The 12,957-nt window shown below is 38.7% G+C and overlaps 1 protein-coding gene across 1 annotated transcript in view; it reads right to left on the bottom strand.

The window, feature by feature from the left end:
- The window catches only part of SPPL3 (signal peptide peptidase like 3), a 139,703-nt gene that overhangs the window by 125,746 nt on the left and 1,000 nt on the right, over window positions 1-12,957 (bottom strand). The gene's annotated exons all lie outside the window — the stretch shown is intronic.

The raw sequence follows: 12,957 nt of genomic DNA, 5'->3' as shown, positions 1-12,957 counted from the left end.
TACAACCAAGTGCCAGATGACATACAGGAAAACATCTAGGACCAGGAGCCTCCAAACAGCCAGAGAGCGTAAAGGAAGCTCACCCAACCCAGACAGAAACAGATCTAGAAGTGACATTAACTTCTTAAGATTGCAAAAGGTGTGGGAGAGGTCAATGGCGTTCCAAAACTGTCGTAGACCTCTTTCAGTTTCTATTATGTTAGATTATTTACTGGCAGTATTTTCAGGCTATAAAATAGGTTTGCATATCAGTGACTTCCTTGTACGTACACTGTGCATTAAGGAGGTATTTTATGTGCAAGACTGCATATCAAGGAATTGCTTTGTTAATGTTTGCCATTATAGATAAATGAAGTTGTGATTTAAAAAGAAAAAAAACAACATAGTAGAAGGGTTCCTGTAAAAATTCCAAAGTGAAATATGTAGTCTTAAGAAGCCACTCCACCTTTAGCCCATGTCCAAAAGACAGACTTCATTTGTACTTCTCTTGCTATATTTGTCAATTTTGAATGTTGTTGTGATGTGGTATTGGAGGACTATTCTATTATAACTCTTGTTTTGTTACTGTTCATAAATTACTTTGTTTTTTTAAATGGTGATTTTTTTTCCTAATAACCATAAGTCTGGTAAATGCTTCAAAAACATAACAGAAGTACATGTTCCCTTCTAAGGAGCTTACAAATTTTAAACATGGCTGAGTGGAGATGAACAACACAATGTAAGAATTACAACACTACAATGACACAGTTACTCAGTTTCAGAACGTGCACATCATGGTGGTTCTATAGGATAGAAAGACAGCTTCCTTTTTCACAGGGCGCACAAACAGAACTCCCGAAGGAATACGAATGAGTAAAGTGGCTTAGCAGACCAGAGCAGGAAGAGCATTCCATGCATAGAGGCTTCATGAAAAGTTGTGGGAGAAAAGGATCATCAAGGCTAGCATCACTGGCAGAATAAAAGGAGTGTCGCAATACTTACATTTCAACAGTTTTAATAAGATTAATGAAACATGTACTGTATTTTCAAAGTACATTACACAGCCTTGACCCAACATTTGTTCATACTATTGTGTTTCACACCATTTCTCCCTACCCACGACTAATTTGTTTCCAATTTTTTTTTATTTTGAATCATTTACGTACAAGCACAATAACTGTTACCAAAATACATTTTGTACACTGAGATTTTCCTGTAGACCAATTTCCTTATAACAAAGTAGTAGAAAGTTGTTGAAATTAAGTTCTCATGATCCATCCAGAGGATAAGGATGACTTCTCTACCACACCCTTATCATCAGATTGATCCCACGTAATCAGCTCATCATTTTAGGTGATTTAAAAGCCAGAGGTGCTCGTGATGATGCATCATGGGGCAATATGATAGGGTTTGTTACTGACTCCACGACAACCTAATGGCTTTCCAAATGTGTCAAGTACAACCCAGTCATCTCCAACATAGTATCTGAACAAGTAACAAGTATAAGACAACCTGGAGGCACCCTTATTCAAAACAGTGGCTCATGATTGATTACGTTATTGTACAGTGAAGTGATCTTCACAATGTCAGGCTCACTCATGAGAGGCACAGATAATCATGTGAAAGTCAAGTGTCCCTCTGAATGCTATCAAGAAAGAGACAGCAACTCATGTCAATGAAGAAAATCAGTATTTCAAGCCTGGAAAATTGTGGCAAACAGTTTGAACTCCAACCAACTCATGGAAGCATTTCCCTCAATTACAGAAGCCTCGAATGTTGAGACAGCCTAGAAACATTTTTTGGGACATAAAATATAATATGGATGCTGAAGTTCTTGGATTTGTTAAGAGAAAACATCAGGACTGGTTTGATGAGAATGACCCCAAAAGTATATCCGCTCTTTAAATAATTGCATAGTTCCCATCAAGCCTATACAATAGACAAAAATTCAGCAGCTAGGAATGCAGTATATCAGAGAAACACACCATTGAGAACAGACTTCAGCAAATTAAAAATCATTGGTGGGAAAAGAAAGTGGCAGAGTAACAACTGACAACAAAGCCTTTTTTCCTGGGCGTTGTGCGGTGTCTGGCCCCATGTACAACCCAGGATAACCCCTGTACGTACAATGGATGGCAATGAACTCTTAAACTGACCAAAAAAATACTTGGCCAATTGATGGAATATTTCAGTTTGCTTCTCAATCACCCTTCCAACATTTCCAAGGAAGCAATTAATGTTCTTCCACACTGCCTATTAAAAGAACTTGCACTAGCCCCTACCTTATGAGACCATAACAGCAATAAAGCAGCTGTCACAAGGGAAAGCACTGGGACCAAATGGCATTCCAGTAAAGATCTATAAGCAGGGTTGCTACCACAATGCAAGGCACCACACATGGCTCTTCAAGAATCAGTGCCACAGAATTTCAAAGATGCCAACATGGTCCACCTCTATAAACATAGGGGTGAGAGGGCAACCTGTGATAATCACCAGGGCATTTCCTTACTCTTTGTTGCTGGGAAAATTCTTGCACAGGTCACACTGAACAGACCTACCATCTATCTTGTGGAAACCATCTCCCCAAGTTTCAATGTGGATTTTCGTCAGGACAGGGACCTACAGACATGATTTTCACAGACTGTACGCTTTAGGAAAAGTGCTGGAAGCTAAACTGTGGTCTTTACATATGGTGTTTGTCAACTTAGCTAAAGCTTTTGACTCTGTAAATCATGATGGACTGGAAACTTTTGTTCATCTTTGGATGCCCTGCAAAGTTTATTTCTGTCATTTGGGCCTTCCATGATAGCCAAAGGGGTGAAAAATGGCAAGGTATCAGACCTCTTTCTAGTCACCAAGGCACCGAACAATGTTGCATACTGGCTCCCACTCTTTTCCATCCTTTTTTGGCTATGCTTATGGATGCTCTTCATGACATTGAACAACTTTCCATCAGTTTTAAATGGATAAATACTGTGTCAATCTGCAACACTGTGGTTCTCACACAAAAGTGGCAGATTTACTCATTAAGTTTTTATTTGCCGATGACTGTACAGTGGTTGCTCACTCAATTAATGACAGTCAATTTATAACTGATCAATTCACTCGTACAATTGTTTTGGTTTCACAATCGGCTTAAAGAACAGTGATGTACTGTACCAGCCTGTGCAGTGAATGCACGTCTACTCTACCCAATTAAGATCAACACTCCGCTCAAGTTCATGCAGAAGTTTTGCTACCTAGGTAGTATGCTGTCACAGAACACCACAATTAATTATGAGATTACCCATTGCCAAGGTCAGTGCTGCATTTGGAATGCTGTCACACCACCTATGGAATGATAGGGGCATCAAAATAAGCACTAAGCTAAATGTCGATTGGGCAGTCACACTTAAAATGCTTCTATATGATTTTGAAACATGGACAACACATTGCCACCACTTGATCAGTTCTACATGCATGGTTTTTGGTCTGTTAACAGGGGCAAATGGTGGGACCAGATTCCCAATATTGATATCATGGTTGGATGTCTGGAATTCAAAGTATGCTCATAAAAACTCAGCTGCTTTGCACTAGGTATCTCATTCATATGGCTGTCTTGAGAATACCCAAAGCCATATTTTATGGTCACCTAAAACAAGGCACCCATTTTCATAGTGCCCAGTATAAACAATATAATCTAGAACAAACTACTCAGTGGAGTTCTGGTTACCCCATCTCGAAAAAGGTACACTAAAGTAGGGAAAAGGTACAGAAAAGGGCAACAAAAATTAGTGGTATGGAATAGCTTCCACATCAGGAGAGATTAAAAACACAGGGACTCTTCAACTTAGAAAAGAGACTACTAAGGGGAGATATGATAGAGGTCTATAAAATCATGAACGATGTAGAGCGAATGAATACGTGAAGGGGGTAAATAATACTTCCCTAATCCAAGAACCAGGGGTCACTCAATTAAATTAATAGGCAGCAAGTTTTAAACAAACGTAAGTACTTCACACAATGCACAATCAACCTGGTGAACTCGTTGCCAAGGGATGCTGTGAAAGCCAAAAGTATAAGTGGGTTCAAAAAAGAATTAGGTATGTTCATAGAGGACAGGTCCATCAATAGTTAGTAGCCAACATGGTCAGGGATGCAACCCCTTGGATCACTCGATCACACTCAAGTTGAGCTTGAAAGCATATCAGGTAGATCCTAGCAACTGGGAAGCAACAACAGAGGATAGAGCAACAGGGCAGCAGATTTGTCAAGATGTTAACCACTTTTAAGCAAGGCACATTAACATTTTATGTGAAAAATAAGAGCCCACATCCCAGACACCTCCTGTACCCCACATCCCAACCCCCTGCCCTTAGCCCTATGCTACACCCCAACTACCTGCCCTGAGCCCCCGCCACACTCCTCCTGTACCCAAGCCCCCTGCCACACTCCACACACACCCTGCATCCTAACCCCCGCTACACACCTCCTGCACCCCAACCCACTGCCCTGAGCCCCCTGCCACACCCCTCCTGTACCCCAACCCCCTGTCTGAGCCCCTCATACTCCCCGCTCCCCTCCTGCACCCCAACCCCTTGCCCTGAGCTCTTTCCTGCACATCACACCCTCTCCCACACTCCTGCCTCCCAACCCCCTACCCCAGCCCTACATTCATGGCCCTGCATGCAATTTCCCTACCCAGATGTGGCCCTTGGGCCAAAAAGTTTGCCCACCCCTGACCTAAGCACTAAAGAAGTCATTTAGTTTCACACAGAAGACATATCAGAATCTGACCTTCCCTTCTTCCAGGTTCTGGGAAGTCTACTGTTTTAGGAAGTGAGATACTTTCTCACCAGTTATTACTTTAGCTTTCCTGCAATGTATGGACTTTGAGGCATACCTGAAGACAGTTTTGTTTGTTTTTGCTCCATCTTATCTCCTGCAGTACTTCATTTCATAGTTCAGCATTTTTGAGAGAATATGTTAAGTCTTTATCTCAAGCTTCATCCTAGGCTTTGTCAACTATATTGCCAAAAGGCCACTGCTTTCTCATTGTGAAAGGAAAGAAAGGCTGTCCATGATACTGTAGATCCTGACAATCAAGTCCAAGGCCTTACTCAATCTGAAACCAGTTCATGCATATAGTACACTTCTATACAAATTTGCTATCTTACAAAGTGTCAGCAGATCCTGAAGATTCATTTTAATTGGTCTGAAGAAGTATGAAAACACAATGCAGCAGCTTCCATTTATATCCTGGGTTCAGGATAAAAGTATAAAGAGGTATTACTATGGTAAATGATCAAAAGCAAAGGTTAACTTGAATAACTGATCAAAAGCATAACCTGTGTTGGAGAAATGTGCACTTGGTCAGATACCATTCTGCACTTTCTAAATGTATGGGGTAATTTTTTTGCCGTGATTAACTATACTATCATTTCTCTGTAGCATTTTAATTAGACTAAATGGAAAGAAGTCAGCCAAACAAGATACAGGGATGCAGTATGGTTACTGAATTGGTTACTACAGTCTGTAAGTATGTAAATGAGGAAAAAAATGTGATAATGGTCTTTTTAATCTAGTGGAGAAAAGGATAAATACAATTCAAAGGCTGGAAGTTGAAGCTAGTGAATTCAGACTGGAAATAAGATGTCAATTTTTAACGGTGAGAGTAACTAACCACTGAAACAATTTACCTAGTAAAGGAGAATCCACCACGACTAACTACTTTTAAATGAAGATTAGATATTTTTCTAAAAAGATATTGGCTAGGAATTCTTTTGGGGAAGATTTATGGCCTGTGCCATACAGGTCAGACTAGATTATCACAATGGTCCCTCCCAGCCTTACAATCTAAGAATCTATACATCTAGGAATTCACAACTGAATGAGAGTTTAGGTCTCAAGAGAAGTCAGACACTTTAAAATATTTTGCTCTTCAATAGTTCTTTACAAACTATTAACTAATTTTATGCAACACACCTGTAAAGTATCTAAGGGTAAATAATAGGGCTGTTAAGAGACTAAAAAAATTAATCGCGATTAATCACACTGTTAAACAACAACAGAATACCATTTATTTAAATTTTTTGGATGATTTCTACATTCGCAAATATATTGATTTTAATTACAACATAGGATACAAAGTGTACAGTGCTCAGTTTATATTTATTTTTATTACAAGTGTTTGCACTGTAAAAAGAAAAGAAATAGTATTTTTCAATTCACCTAATACAAGTGCAATCTCTATCATGAAAGTTGAACTTACAAATATAGAATTATGTAAAAAAATACTGCATTCAAAAATAAAACAATATAAAATTTTAGAGCTTGCAAGTCTACTCAGTCCTACTTCTTGTTTGTCTGAGTGATTGGCTGAACAAGTTTGTTTACATTTGCAGTAGATAATGCTGTCCACTTCTTGTTTACAATCTCACCTGAAATTGAGAACAAGCATTCTCATGGCACTGTTGTAGCCAGCATCGCAAGGTATTTACGTGACAGATGCGCATGCTTCAACCACCATTCCAGGGGACACGCCTCCATGTTGATGACTAGTTCTGCTTGAAAACTATCTAAAGCAGTGTGGACCGACACATATTCATTTTCATTATCTGAGTCAGATGACACCAGCAGAAGGTTGATTTTCTTTTTTGGTGGTTCGGGTTCTGTAGTTTTCGCATCGGAGTGTTGCTCTTCTAAGACCTCTGAAAGCATGCTCCTGATCGTGTCCCTCTCAGATTTTGGATTCTTAAACTTTGGGTCAAATGCTGTAGCTATCTTTACAAATTTCACATTGGTACCTTCTTTGCATTTTTTCAAATCTGCAGTGAACGTGTTCTTAAAACGAACAACATGTGCTGGGTCATCATCCGAGACTGCTGTAACATGAAATATATGGCAGAATGCGGGTAAAACAGAGGAGGAGACATACAATTCTCCCCCAAGGAGTTCAGTCACAAATTTAATTAACACTTTTTTTAACAACCATCATCAGCATGGAAGCATGTCCTCTGGAATGGTGGCCGAAGCATGAAGAGGCACATGAATGTTTAGCATATTTGGCACGTAAATACCTTGCAATGCTGGCTACAAAAGTGCCATGCAAATACCTGTACTCACTTTCTGGTGACATTATAAATAAGAAGAGGGCAGCATTATCTCCTGTAAATGTAAACAAACGTATCTGTCTTAGCCATTGGCTAAACAAGAAATAGGACTAAGTGGACTTGTAGCCTCTGAAGTTTTACATGGTTTTGTTTTTGAGTGCAGCTATGTAACAAAAAAAAAATCTACATTTGTAAGTTGCACTTTCAGGACAAAGATTGCACTACAGTACTGGTATGAGGTGAATTGAAAAATATTATTTCTTCTGTTTATCATTTTTACAGTGCAAATATTTGTAATCAGAATATACACTTTGATTTCGACTACAACACAGAATACAAGATATATATGAAAATGCAGAAAAACATCCAAAATATTTAAATCAATTTAAATTGGTAGTCTCTTTATTAAAAGTACGATTAAACCTGTGATTAATCGCAATTAATTTTTTTAATCGGGATTAATGAGTTAATCACTTGAGTTAACTGCAATTAATCAACAGCTCTAGTAAATAATGATCACTTCCCCACTCAGATACGCTCATCATTGAGGTGAAATAAAGGGACTGTTCAACTATGCATAGCAACAGTTAAAAAAATAAATAAATAACTTCTTAAAAACCGGAAACTGCAAGGAAAATTTAGACAGAAAAATGTTTTACTCAAGTTGGAATCTGATCATGAAACTTGCATTAATACTCCTACAATCTCCTTTAATCTCTTTAATGACTTCAGGACCCCAATTTTTACATTTAAACCAGCAGACAGTATCACCTCCAGTTGTAGTAGAATACCCCTTAACACTACTGGGAGAGACTGGCTCAATATTGATCTGCAAAGAAGACTGCCACCCACAGAATCACCAACACCATGCCTGCAGCAGTACATCTACAGCTTTTGGAGATTTCGAATCCAAGTACTGGTCCTACCTATCCCTATATAGTTTTGATATCAGACAGGATCACAGCAGAATGTGGCATGGCTGCAAGGCCAATATAAGCCATCTGTCATTAATCCAAGCTAAAGTTATTATAAAATTTGCACTGTGCTCAATTTATTTAGTCCCCACTGTTTTTTACTTCATGAACTGGAAACAACCTTGAGTTATCATTTAACTACATAAATGCCAGTACTACTTCCCATCCAGCTTCAGTTGACCCCCTGCTCCTTGTCCCAAAGTCTTTTTTAGTCTAGTCCCTGCCTAGGTTAGTGCACAGTCTAAAAAGGCAAAGCACAGGGGAAAAGGGATTTAACCAATGAGCAATCCAGTAAGGGCGAAGATAGGTACATATAAGTAATGTTTGTTATTCCAAATTTACTATAGGTCAACTCCACTGATGGCAGATAATACAGATTTACAATGGTTAACAGTGGAATTTGGATGTAGATTTCAGTTCTTGACAAACTTAAGAGTAAAAGCTAAATTCTATCTTCATATATGAGCACAACTCCCACTGAAGTCTTCAGGTGGTATGATTAATTAAGGGGAGAATTTAGCTTGTATATTCTGTGATTCCTCTCCTAAAAAAGTTAATATATTAAAAATTACCTTCTTATATTTTCATTTATTGTAATCAGCCTCACACCCCGAAAGTGTCCTCACTGCAGAGCTCACTCAAGTTAGCCTAGCTGAAGTGAGAGCAGCCATGCTACAAATCAACACTTGAGCTGCACAGAGTGATTTTCTTTGCAGCTGAAGATCTGTGCTAACTTAAGCTATAGTGTATTGTATATCCCATTGATGTGCCAGACTACTTGAATTAAAAGTATCAAACCAAACTTGAGTGAAATTTTTTTTTGGGAGGAGGGGCGGCCTGGACCTAAGTTCGGGGCAACACTGAGTTATAACTCAAGTTACCTATGACATGAAGACAGACCCCAGAATTCTGAATCTAAATACATTATAAACACAAAGCTGATTAGAAATCATCATGGGACAAAGGATGGCATTATGTGTTTGTGCTTATTTGAGAGCACCTTGCTTGCTGACTCATTTGACAGTTCACAAAACTGAATTTCCATACAAGCATACCTGACCTATTTCTTTTAATATTAAAACTTGACAGACATACCTGGTCTGCTAATTGTGTAATCAGAGATTTCACTCAATTTAATCAAATCACTAAAAATGACATCATTGGTACTGTAACGATGCTGACTCTAACATGTGAACACCCTATTAAATAGAAAGCTTTGATGACTATATCTCTGTATAAAGTCTCCTTAAGCAAAATCTCGCTGTTGTAATGGCTGTTTTGTAACTATTGTTTTGGTTACAATATTTACATGGAAAGGATTAATGAACCTGTTAATAATTCCTAAATAATAGTAATAAATTAATTTCCATCTTTTCTGCACTGGGCTGAGAAGCCTCCTCCTAATACCACTTCTTCATACCCCAAGAGTTTGACGCCAAATACAGGGACCATTCTACTGCCTGAATCTTCACCCTGAACTTTATAAGTGACCAAATCAGAATTAAAAGGCTACTGACTGAGTACAGATCTGCTTTTTCACTCAGATCCTTCATCCTCCCTGACAACATCCCCATGGAAAATATTCAGATGTACAATGTTCTATGTTACACTTAGCCATACTATTAGGAGAGGGTGAGTCTGAAATTATAAAGGAAATATACTTCTGTTTTGTTAGGAGGAATCCTCATTCTCCTCGTCTTCTGTATAAACCAAGTTTTGGAGAATCTTTTATGGCTTCAGAAAGCAAGAAACCAAACAGACTATTTCCAGAGTGGGTAAGAAAAAGGGGGAGTTACATCAGGACTTGAACATCTAGGGCTTGGCTACACTTACAAATTTGCAGCGCTGCAGCAGGGTGTGAAAACACACCCTCTATAGCGCTGCAAATTGCGGCGCTACAAAGCGCCAGTGTAGTCAAAGCCCCAGCACTGGGAGCCGCGCTCCCAGCGCTGTCCGTTATTCCCCACAGGGAGGTGGAGTACGGACAGCGCTGGGAGAGTTTTCTCCCAGCGCTGGCGCTTTGACTATACTTAGCGCTTCAAAGCGCTGCCGCGGCAGCGCTTTGAAATGCAAGTGTAGCCAAAGCCTTAGACACCTGCTAACCAGAGACAAATAAGAGATTCATGCTACTTTCCCTTCCAAGTAGGATCCAATGGAAGCACCCTAGAGAGAATAGTGTGCTCTTTGCACCACAAGCTGACAGGAGAAGAGGGGCTGGATTTTTTCCACTAAGTTACCATCCACAGCTCCTGCTGTCTTCATCCCCTTCTTTTGTATTGGCATAGACTTTTCTATGTCTGAAGTCTGAATCTTCACCACCTATTAACCTCTGCCACAGACACCCCTGCAGTTACTATGATAGACAGCCACTTCCCCCTCCCTCACCTTGGTGCTCCTAAAGAGGGAAAACTTTCTGATTGATGAGACAGTCTCAACACAGACCCACTTCCTGGCTTGGAAGATAGGTTGGAGAGATTCCCACTCTGCCTCTCCTAACCCCATATGAAATACTTCTGCTGTCACCTTCTACCAGAGGAGGATTAAGCCCATAACTCTGATGCTCATGAATTTCCAGAATAATTCAATGGTAATTGCATCAGTTCAGTTTCACTGTTGGTCAGAACTTTAAGCAGTAGCACTGAAACAAACTACATTCTTATGAGCTTCATTCGACTACTGCAGGCACTTGGAAGAAAGTTTCCCCACTCACCATTAGCAAGCATTTTAATTCAACACTTTTTAAAATAACATTTCCTTCTGCCACTTGTTCCACATTGCATATCAAGATTAGCCATTCCCAGGAAAACACTAATCATAGTCATGCCAGAAAATAAATTCTTGTTACTCATTTTTAGGATGGTACACCTCCCCTTTGAAATACTAGTTTCTAAATGGACAGATAGATCCAATACAGCAGAGATTGAAAAAGCCCAAAGAAAAACAGTTACTGTTCTGGATAGGGTTTAAATATGAAGATTTTACAAGAAATAGCCTGGAGAAGAAAAGTCAGAGGGCACTTGCTGTATTTAAAAGGCATGATAAAAAGGGATCAGTACTCCTTTCCACAATGGCCCTTAACATAAGAAAAGTAATCACTGTGAAATAAAAATGCAGGTAAAATTAAAACATTAAAGAAAACACTTCATAAAATTTCAGCTTTATATCGGTAATACAAAGAGAGTAAAACAGTGAAATACCAAAATTACAATGTCCTCACCACTTACAAATTAACTTTTCTATCAACTGACATCTTAAAACATTTTGAGAAAATCATAGTATGGTATATTATCTCATTTTATAGAAATCATTTCAGACAATGCTTGTGTCCTGTAATCAATTTTTGTAATTATTTTAGAAAATACTTCACATAACACATAGGCAGTCTCCAGATTTCAATGCAAGTGGAATTAGAGTTTTAAATTATCTCGATTTACAAAGTTAAGTGACTCTGATTAACACTGATAGTTATCCATGGTAAGATGAGGATCAAATATGCTTCAGGACAGAAGATAAGCCCCATAGGCGTCAGAAAAATCCTCCCACCTTACACCTACAGCTGTCCAGTAGGGAAGGTGCTTTATGGGAGTTTTTTGTCCCACTTTTCCATCGGGGTTGGCTGCTGTTAAAGGCAGGATACTCAGATGCTAGAAATGGTGTTATCCTATGGGACAGAAAAGCCATTCACTCTGATAAAGCTGCCAATTAAAGCACAAAAAGAGGCTTAGATCTAGCACATGGAGGGGAAATGAACCACCAACTGCGAAAGAGCACAGCAGCACCACTTATTCAACAGCTCTCCCAAGAAACACTGGTTTTCTCCTTTACAATAAACAAACATACTTCTGGTACCACAGAAGATTATGTACAGAACTGTATTACCATACTTATATAAAGAAATCCAGAGATTGTTGATGGACGATGAATAATCAAATGCTTTGCAGGCAGAAAAGAGCACAAAAGATATAAAATAGAAGTGTTCAATTCTGAACTAGGTCTTTACCATTCTTCTCACCACATTCCCCACACTATGTTGATTAAAGCCCTACATATAAAGTGTAAACAACACCAGATAAAATAGATTATATTAACGGATATAGGTAAAAGCAAAATTACTCACTCTGTTCTGAGACACATGTATTGTTCTGCTATAGCAAGGAAGAGCCATAGCTCTATTAATGTATCAAGTGGTTAAAATCCCAGCTAACTCCTATCTTTGGGTTTACTTGCTTAATGTACATAGATTACAGAAATATTAATCTCCCTCAGAATAAAAACTGAAGTGCTTTTGGTGGTTATCTTTAGTACTGTTCTAAAAAATATATATATATGTAACAATAACAACCACACCTGTTTAAACGAGAAAGGGAATCAAAGGTAGCAATTAAGATTTTCAGAAGCATTTAGAGTGGAAAGTTTTCTCATTGGCTCAACTGAATAAATGCAATGCCCCCTCTGCAGATGGTACACCCTAAGGTCAAAAGATCAAGTTTTTCCTCTTTTAATAATAATCTCATAAAATTTTCAAAAAAACAAAAAAACTACTCTTGGCTTTACAACAACAAAATAGCTAAAAAATGTGAAAGAGTAAAGCACTACAATGCAAGTACTGCAATATTCTTCCAGGCAATTCAGCTGTTCATCTGGCATTTTTGCACAATTAGATTATCTGAAATATTTTCCTTTTTAATCCTTTAAATCATCAAAAGCAAACTATGGAAGTAATCAAATCTGGAATCCCAACTAGGCCTGACAGAGGGTCTGGACATACACACAATGTCCCCTATTCTCAGTTGCTCTGTTTCACTGGTCTCTTCACCCTGTTCTTTTATTTCCTGTATACAATATTATCAGTTCACCGGGGAAAAAACTCTGCCACACAGTCTTATCAAGAGAAATGTTCTGATCTGGATATG

This window comes from Mauremys mutica, chromosome 16 (assembly GCF_020497125.1).
Source record: "Mauremys mutica isolate MM-2020 ecotype Southern chromosome 16, ASM2049712v1, whole genome shotgun sequence".
NCBI lineage: Eukaryota > Metazoa > Chordata > Testudines > Geoemydidae > Mauremys > Mauremys mutica.
The sequence above is the reverse complement of the archived record's forward strand: the minus strand, read 5'-3'. Positions and strand labels throughout refer to the sequence as shown.